This window comes from Lynx canadensis, chromosome B4, assembly GCF_007474595.2.
Source record: "Lynx canadensis isolate LIC74 chromosome B4, mLynCan4.pri.v2, whole genome shotgun sequence".
In the NCBI taxonomy this organism is placed as follows: domain Eukaryota; kingdom Metazoa; phylum Chordata; class Mammalia; order Carnivora; family Felidae; genus Lynx; species Lynx canadensis.
This window is the reverse complement of record NC_044309.1, coordinates 21,749,559-21,757,998: the sequence shown is the minus strand read 5'-3', so window position 1 is coordinate 21,757,998 and position 8,440 is coordinate 21,749,559. Positions and strand designations below refer to the sequence as shown.

The 8,440-nt window shown below is 43.3% G+C and overlaps 1 non-coding gene across 1 annotated transcript; it reads right to left on the bottom strand.

Annotated features, from left to right (window-relative positions):
- Window positions 1-6,454: 6,454 nt before the first annotated feature.
- Window positions 6,455-6,540, bottom strand: TRNAP-UGG. Its single transcript has one exon. It is a non-coding gene; the product is annotated as a tRNA-Pro (tRNA).
- Window positions 6,541-8,440: the final 1,900 nt, after the last annotated feature.

Below are 8,440 nucleotides of genomic sequence, written 5' to 3'. Positions count from 1 at the left end.
CCCTGCTTGTTTGTAAGTGTTCCCACAGAAGTAGGGATGGGAACAGACATCAAGAGACACCAGTTCCACCTATTGAAAACCCTCGGAGCAGCCTTTCAATGGGCCATGTCTGAATAAACACCCCACCAATTTGCATGGGTGCTGTCTTAGCCCAGGCGGCCACAGTAAAACACTATCGTCTGGGTGGCTTGCACAACAGACACTTACCTCCTCACAGTTCTGGAAGCTGGAAGTCTGAGGACAGGGAGTCCATATGGTCCAGTTCTGGTGAGGGTCTTCCTCCTGGCTTGTAGATGGTTGCCTCCTTGTTGTGTGCTCACGTGGCCTTAAAGGGTGCATGCACACAGAGAAGCAGAGACATCTCTCTCTCTCTTCCTCTTCTTACAAAGGTACTAATTCCATCATGGAGGTGCCATATTCCATCACGGAGAAACAGAGACATCTCTCTCCCTCTTCTTACAAGGGCACGAATTCCATCATGGTGGTCCCATATTTATAACCTAATCAAAGCCCAGTTACCTACTGAAGGTCCCACCTCCAAATAGCATCCCACTGGGGGTTAGGACCACAACTTATGAACTTGAGTGGGACACAAACATTCAGTCCATAATAGGTGCCTATATTAGGGAAGACCCGAATTCTTAAAAAATCATTCTTTTGTCTTTTTCCTTTTAAAACCAATCTTCCAAAAGTGAATCTTTGCTCATTGCCTCTCCTTCCTGGCCCTCTGCAGTTGAGGGACTTACACCATCAGCCAAGATTCTGGAGGCTTTCTTTTCAGACAGCAAATCTAAATGGCCTTCTTCAGGCTTCACCGTCCTTGATCCCTTTGTAGGGAAGCCTACCTTCCTTTCTCAAACTCTCTCATCCACAAATATAATAGAAAGTTCAGAAACAAACCAATTGGGGTTCCAATTTGGGTCGTAGACAATTACAAGTTACTTAATTCCTGAATCTCAGTTGCTTTCTTCACTTACAAAAATAAGAATATTTTTTGCCTACGCTCAGGAGATTTGTGTGGGTTAAACGAAATAAGGCAATGAAGGCACCGACCACTAGGTCATCTGTAAGTGATTAGTTTTTCTTCTCTCTACAGCCTTGTTCTTGCCTCTGAGTGCTGGCCCATAATTTCCATTCGCCTTTGGCACACCTCCACCTGGACTTCCAACTCAACTTGTACAAACCTAAGCTAATACATTCTTCTACTCTTGCTTACTCTCCCATAGCTGATTTGGGGCTAATGGCATCAGCCCTCTTCCTATCCCCTGGGCCAGAATTCTAACGATAATGAAATTAATGGAGATGTAAGAACAAAGGACTTACTTAGAATTGGAACATCACCCTGTCTGTGTCTATCAGCCACAGAAACATTCCAGCACCCAGGCAAGCCTTATGAATGTGTCCCTCTGAGTGTTTAAACCAGTGGTTTTCCAAGTGGGGTCCCCAGGCCAGAAGCAACAGCATCACCTAAAAACTTGTTGGGAAGGTGAATTCTTGGCCCTCCTCAGATCCACAGGATCAGTTACTCAGAATGGGACCTAGTATTCTCCAGGCAATCAGGGTACAAACTAAAGTTGGAGACCTAGTGGTATAAACAACCCACTATCCTGGGCTTTAGCAGAAAACAAATATTGCATACAGCCCATGAATATTTAAACATTAGCGTACTTTAATTCGGTCAGTATACAACAATTTATAATTGTATAACAACCCGTAAAACAGACATTATCTTGGTCTATTTTATTCCATTATAAAAAATTCAGATGTAATCTTGGTGCTATGAGACCAAAAATATTTCCATTTCCTATCCATAAATGCAAACTATTTAAAGAAAGACTGAAAACGTACCTAGCTTAGCTCTGCGAGAAGAGTATTTGCAAGAAACAAAAAGGTAACTTACAGAAGCAGATTCCCACTTGAACCTCTTAGACAACAACAAAGTAAAACTACCTTTAGGAATGGAAAGGCTGAATTTGTTTTTACTTTAATGTGAAACTCCTCCTCCCCATGATCTAAATAGCATGCGATACACATGATCGGTGACATTTCAGAGGCCAGGATATGCAGAGGAAGAACTTAGCGATTTAAATATACTGTGTTAATTGCTGTCTCCAAAGAGATTAGGTTAAAATAATTGGTACATAAAAATGCCTTTAGAGACTCAGGAAATCTCAGCTCTACTTTCCAACTAGTAGAACAAGGACGCATTAACAAGATAGATTTAAATTGGAGAGCTGCAAGTTGCTTCACAAGATAATGGATCATACAGCAAGGGGCAAGGCAACATCACCACCAAAGGCACCCTGGAAATATTGAGGGGGTGGGAGGGAGGGTGACTGCTAACCACAGAAACTGCCCCAGCATCCACATAACCTGGGAATGACAGTCAACAACGAAGGGTTTCAGAACAATGAAATCAAACAAAGAAACATGACCACCCGTTGTTTATGAAGGCTTGTTTTCTCAAAGGATTACCATCTAGCTAAAAATCAAGCGGGTAGAGAAGATTTTACCTTTTTAAGGTCATTCAGGTTAAGTTATTTCTACACACAGGATTGTAAGACATGTAGTACGAGTAAATTAACACCCATCAGGGCTGAAAAGGTGCCTCTTGTCTGCCTCCAATTTACTCGCCTTCTATTACTACTGACTTCAAGTCACCGAGCAGATGCTGAATATATTTCAACAACATTTACTTACTGGTTGCCTTTAGGTATGTAGTCAAGTAATTTTTTTTTAAATGGTTATTTTTTTTTGAGAGAGACAGAATGCAAGCAGGGGAGGGGCGGAGAGAGAGGGAGAAACAAGAATCCGAAGCAGGCTCCAGGCTCTGAGCTGTCAGCACAGAGCCTGACACGAGGCTCGAAACCATGAACCTAGAAATCATGACTTTAGCCAAAGCCGGATGGCTCAACTGACTGACCCACGCAGGCCCCCCGTGTAGTCATGTAATTTTGTCTCAAGTATCAAATGGACCCTTTCCCTTGTTTCCCCACAGTTCAGCGGGAAGCAGGGTTACAACTTCGCGGAGTCTCACTGTCATTTTGGGAACACTGGGAAGGAAGAACCACACGCTGAATACCTCAGAATTCCTACTGCACATGCCCAGAACGTATCCTTGGTCTTTAAGAAGGCTAGTTTGCTCCCAATTTCCCTGTGTAGCCATTGCTGTTAATGCACTGGAAATATCCTGAAATCCTCAAAGGAAATTCTGGTATTAGAGAGATAAAAGCTTGGGGCGCCTGGGTAGCTCAGTCAATCATCCAACTTTGGTTCAGGTCATGATCTCCCGGTCATGAGTTCAAGATTTGCGTTGGGCTCTGTGTGGACAGCTCAGACAGAGCCTGGAGGCTGCTTTGGATTCTGTGTCTCCCTCTGTCTCTGACCCTCCCCTGCTCATGGTCTGTCTCTCTCTCAAAAATAAATAAACATTAAAAAAAATTAATAATTAAAAAAAAGAGAGAGAGAAATAAAAGACTTTTACCACACCTCAGCTTACCCAGGATTGGCCACTCCTTGGATGACATCTTTTTCTTTCAGGAGAAACCATAACCTCAACAAAGGTATGCGATTTGGCCATATGTCCTTTAAAATGAAATCGACCAAGAATCAATCACCAAGCAAGGGTCAGACTCCATTATATCAGCACAGTGTACGGACCATTAGTTATCCAGTATATATCAGACTGCAGATCTTGGCTGTTTGTTTTTCAATCTCACCACATCTAGGATTCCAAAACTCCTGGGGTTCAACCTTACAGCATAGTCTACTATTTAAAAGCTTAAAAGAGTGTGGAGAATGGATGCCAAATTTTAGTAGTGGTTTCGTCTGGCTAGTGGATTACAGGTAGCTTTTCTTTCTTTTTTTTTTTTTTTTTTTTACACATCTCTATTTTATGATATTTCTACAAGCCATTTTGGGTGTAATAAAAATGTTAAAAGAAAGTATCAAGAAGAAAAATATTCTCTTGGCTTTGTATAGGATCTTGCCTTAGTCTGGAGAGAGTTGATGCTGGAAAGGGGGAATGGCTAGTTAATAGTAGGAAAAGAATGGGGACCCGAACTAGGACAGTAGAGGTGAAAAGATATTCAAGTGGCAGAACTGACAGGAGTAGGTGACAGGGTACAAAAATGGGAGCGAATGTTTAAAGATGACCCTCAGGTTTCTGGCTTAAGAGAGTTAGTGAATGGTGCTACCCAGGTAGGAGAGGCAACAAGTTACCGTGTGACAGGAAAGATGGGGCGTTCGGTTGCAGACCTGTGGAGTCGCTGAGGTAGCTAGGGGACCGTCTAGCAGAGATTACTAGCAAAAAGTTGGATTTGGAGCCCAGGAGAAATACTGAAGAGAGGGTCAGGCTACGAAGTTGTTGCTGAGGTGAGGGCAAAAGTCACTGTTCTAGATGAGATAGTTGGAGAGAATGTGCAGAGAACAAAAGGCGTGAACAGAAGACGAAGAGCCTGAGGAAAAGTTTTCCAAGAAGGAAAAAGCAACCCAGAAGAATGGGGCCACAGAAATGAGGGGGATGATGGCAGTCCCTCTCAGCGACCACACACTCCCTGTGGGCCAGCTGCTGCGTTTCACCCCGTTTGGCAACTCGGCAACCCTACATGGACGACATGACCATGCTCCTTTAGAAAGAACTTGTGGGTTATCTGGGTGGTTTAAGTGGGTTAAGCGTCGGACTTTGGCTCAGGTCACGATCTCATGGTTCGTGAGCTCAAGCCCTTGCTGACAGCTCAGAGCCTGGAGCCTGCTTTGGATTCTGTGTCTCCCTCTCTCTCTCTCTCTCTCTCTGCCCCTCTCCCACTTGTGCACCCACGTGCTCTCTCTCCCTCTCAAAAATAAATAAACCAAAAAAAAAAAAAAAAAAACACATTAAAAAAAAGAAGGCAACTTGTAACACCCAGAAGATAAGAAGTTTCCCCAGAGTCACACAAGCCATAAAGGCAGACGCCAAGGGCACCTGGGTGGCTCACTCGGTTAAGCATCCAACTTGGGCTCAGGTCATGATCTTACAGTTCACAAGTTCAAGCCCCACATCAGGCTCTGGCTAGCTCAGAGCCTGGAGCCTGCTTCTGATTCTGTGTTTCCCTCTCTCTCTGCACACCACCCCCCCCCCAACTTGTGCTCTCTCTCTCTCTCTCTCTCAGAAATAAAAACATTTAAAAATTTTTTAAATAATAATAATAATAATAGACAGAATCCAAACTTGGGCTTTCTGACTTTGAAGTCTTTCCTCAGTGTCGTGCTGCTTTATTAGAATGTATGGTAAATCAGTCACTCGGGCAGCCTCTACCAAGATGGAATCTAGAATCTAGAATCATATTTCTTCAACGATAGGAGGGATGGCTAGTCGGATTTTCCTTGTACAGCTGCATCAACTACCCCGGGAGCCCCCTGTTTGATATCCGGCAGTTTTCAGTAGCTCTGAGACCAATGCCCTGTTGTCTCTTGGTACTCATACCCTACAAATTGTTAAGTGGGTTGAATATTACCCCTGCAAATAACTGAGGGAGCTAGGTAACGCTACTGACGTACGTGTTAAACACTCATGGGGCACGACGCTGATTTCCTAAAAAAAAATTTATCTTTTGAGGAAAATAGCTTTACTTTCTTATTTAAAAAAGCAAGACTAGGGGCGCCTGGGTGGCGCAGTCGGTTAAGCGTCTGACTTCAGCCAGGTCACGATCTCGCGGTCCGTGAGTTCGAGCCCCGCGTCGGGCTCTGGGCTGATGGCTCGGAGCCTGGAGCCTGTTTCCGATTCTGTGTCTCCCTCTCTCTCTGCCCCTCCCCCGTTCATGCTCTGTCTCTCTCTGTCCCAAAAATAAATAAATGTTGAAAAAAAAAATTTTAAAAAAAAAAAGCAAGACTAATCGAAAGATGAAATTATAAACAATACTTTTAGAGATCAATAACAATCGTTTAAACAGCCAAAGAAATATGTGAGATTTTGATGTATCCAGTATTTCCAGGATGTTCCACTTGAACAGAATAGAGTAAACATTTGCCAATGGATTAACAAGAGAGCACCCGTTAGAAATCATACAACTGTGGGACACAAAAAAGCCATGACATAGACTCATAGATATTTTATGGGCCACGGAAAAAAATTAATAAAACATTATGGTGGAAATAAAAAAGTTCAAGGGCACAGGTGATCATACCTAGTTTCTTAGGCATTTGCTAAATGCCTCTGTGACTGGCAGATTCAGATGCAAGAAAAAAACTCGGGGATAAAGAAGATGTGGTATATTTATACAATGGAGCATTACTCTGCAACCAAAAGAATGAAATCTTGCCATTTGCAACAACGTGGATGGAACCGAGGGTATTTTTTTTTAACGTTTATTTACTTTTGAGAGAGGGAGAGAGACAGAGTGCAAGCAGGAGAGGGGCAGTGAGAGAGGGGGACACAGATCTCAAGCAGGTTGCAGGCTCTGAGCTGTCAGTACAGAGCCCGACGCGGGGCTCGAACCCACAAACCGTAAGATGATGACCCGAGCCCAAGTCGGATGCTTTAACCAACTGAGCCACCCAGGCGCTCTGGAACTAGAGGGTATTATGCTAAGCAAAATTAGTCAGAGAAAGACAAATATCATATGACTTCACTCATATGTGGAATGTAAGATACAAAACGGATGAACATAAGGGAAGAGAAGCAGAAATAATACAAAAACAGGGAGGGGGACAAAACATAAGAGGCTCTTAAATATAGAGAACACACTGAGGGTTGCTGGGTGGGGGGGATGGGTTTAATGGGTAAGGGGCATTAAGGAGGACACTTGTCGGGATGAGCACTGGCTGTTATACATAGGGGATGAATCACTGGAATCTACTCCTGAAATCATTGTTGCACTCAATGTTAACTTGGGTGTAAATTAAAAAAGAAAAAAAAAAGAAAAAAAAAAAGAAAAAATTCGGAAGCTCTACTTCTCTTAAGAGACAGTAAATTTCAACATGCAATACAATTGCACAAAAGTACAATAGCTGAATCCAACCTACTTAATTACTTTGCCCCCTCCAACAGGATCACCATACCAGTTTTTCTTTCCTGAGTACTCAGTTAGATTGATCTGGGTACTCCAGATTTAGAATTATGAAAAGATTTCACTGACTTCACCAACACTACAGTGAAGCGAGTGAAGGATTGATCGGGAATCCCCATTTCCTGGCTCGCTTAGTCCCTTCCTGTAACTGCACATCACAGTTCTTTAAAGAAATGAAACGATTAGGGGCGCCTGGGTGGCGCAGTCGGTTAAGCGTCCGACTTCAGCCAGGTCACGATCTCGCGGTCCGTGAGTTCGAGCCCCGCGTCGGGCTCTGGGCTGATGGCTCAGAGCCTGGAGCCTGTTTCCGATTCTGTGTCTCCTTCTCTCTCTGCCCCTCGCCCGTTCATGCTCTGCCTCTCTCTGTCCCAAAAATAAATAAACGTTGAAAAAAAAAATTTTAGAAATGAAACGATTAGCCCGGGAACTGGGACCCCAAACAAACGTAAGTATATGCTGTGGCTAATGAAGATATACAAGATCCAGAACAGATCCTCACCCCAGTGATATAGGAATACCAAAGAAACTCAGTTCCTACTCTTGTTATAGTGTTCTTGCTTTTTTCCAAGATTGTGTGTGTGTGTATATGTGTGTGTGTGTGTGTGTGTTATAGTGTTTAATATTAAAAAGAGTCGAAAGAAAGTATCAAGTAAAAATAAAAAAGCCAACTCGAAACAAATGAGTTCAGAGATGGAAGAATAAGGGATTGTAGAGAGTACTTTTGTCAAACAGTCATGTGAGAGCAAAAGGGCACGTATATGCCAGGGATAGAAACATATTTAGCTGCCATGAGTTTCTAATAAAATATGGAGAGATACTTGGTAGAATCTGACAGATTAGATCAGATTAGATTAGATATACATGTTTTTGTTTGTGTTTTGAACTTGGTTTTTTCTTTTTTTTTTTTCAATATATGAAGTTTATTGTCAAATTGGTTTCCATACAACACCCAGTGCTCATCCCAAAAGAACTTGGTTTTTTCTTAAGTTCATTTCTTTATTTTCTTTTTTTTTTTTTTTTAATTTTTTTTTTCAACGTTTATTTATTTTTAGGACAGAGAGAGACAGAGCATGAACGGGGGAGGGGCAGAGAGAGAGGGAGACACAGAATCGGAAACAGGCTCCAGGCTCTGAGCCATCAGCCCAGAGCCCGACGCGGGGCTCGAACTCACGGACCGCGAGATCGTGACCTGGCTGAAGTCGGACGCTTAACCGACTGCGCCACCCAGGCGCCCCCATTTCTTTATTTTCAAGAGAGAGAGAGAGCCAGCAGGGAGGTGGCCGTCAGCATGGAGCCTGACGCGGAGCCCGATCCCATGAACCACGAGTTCACGACCTGAGACGAAACCAAGAGTCGGACGCTTAACCAACTGAGCCATCCAGGTGCCCCTGTGT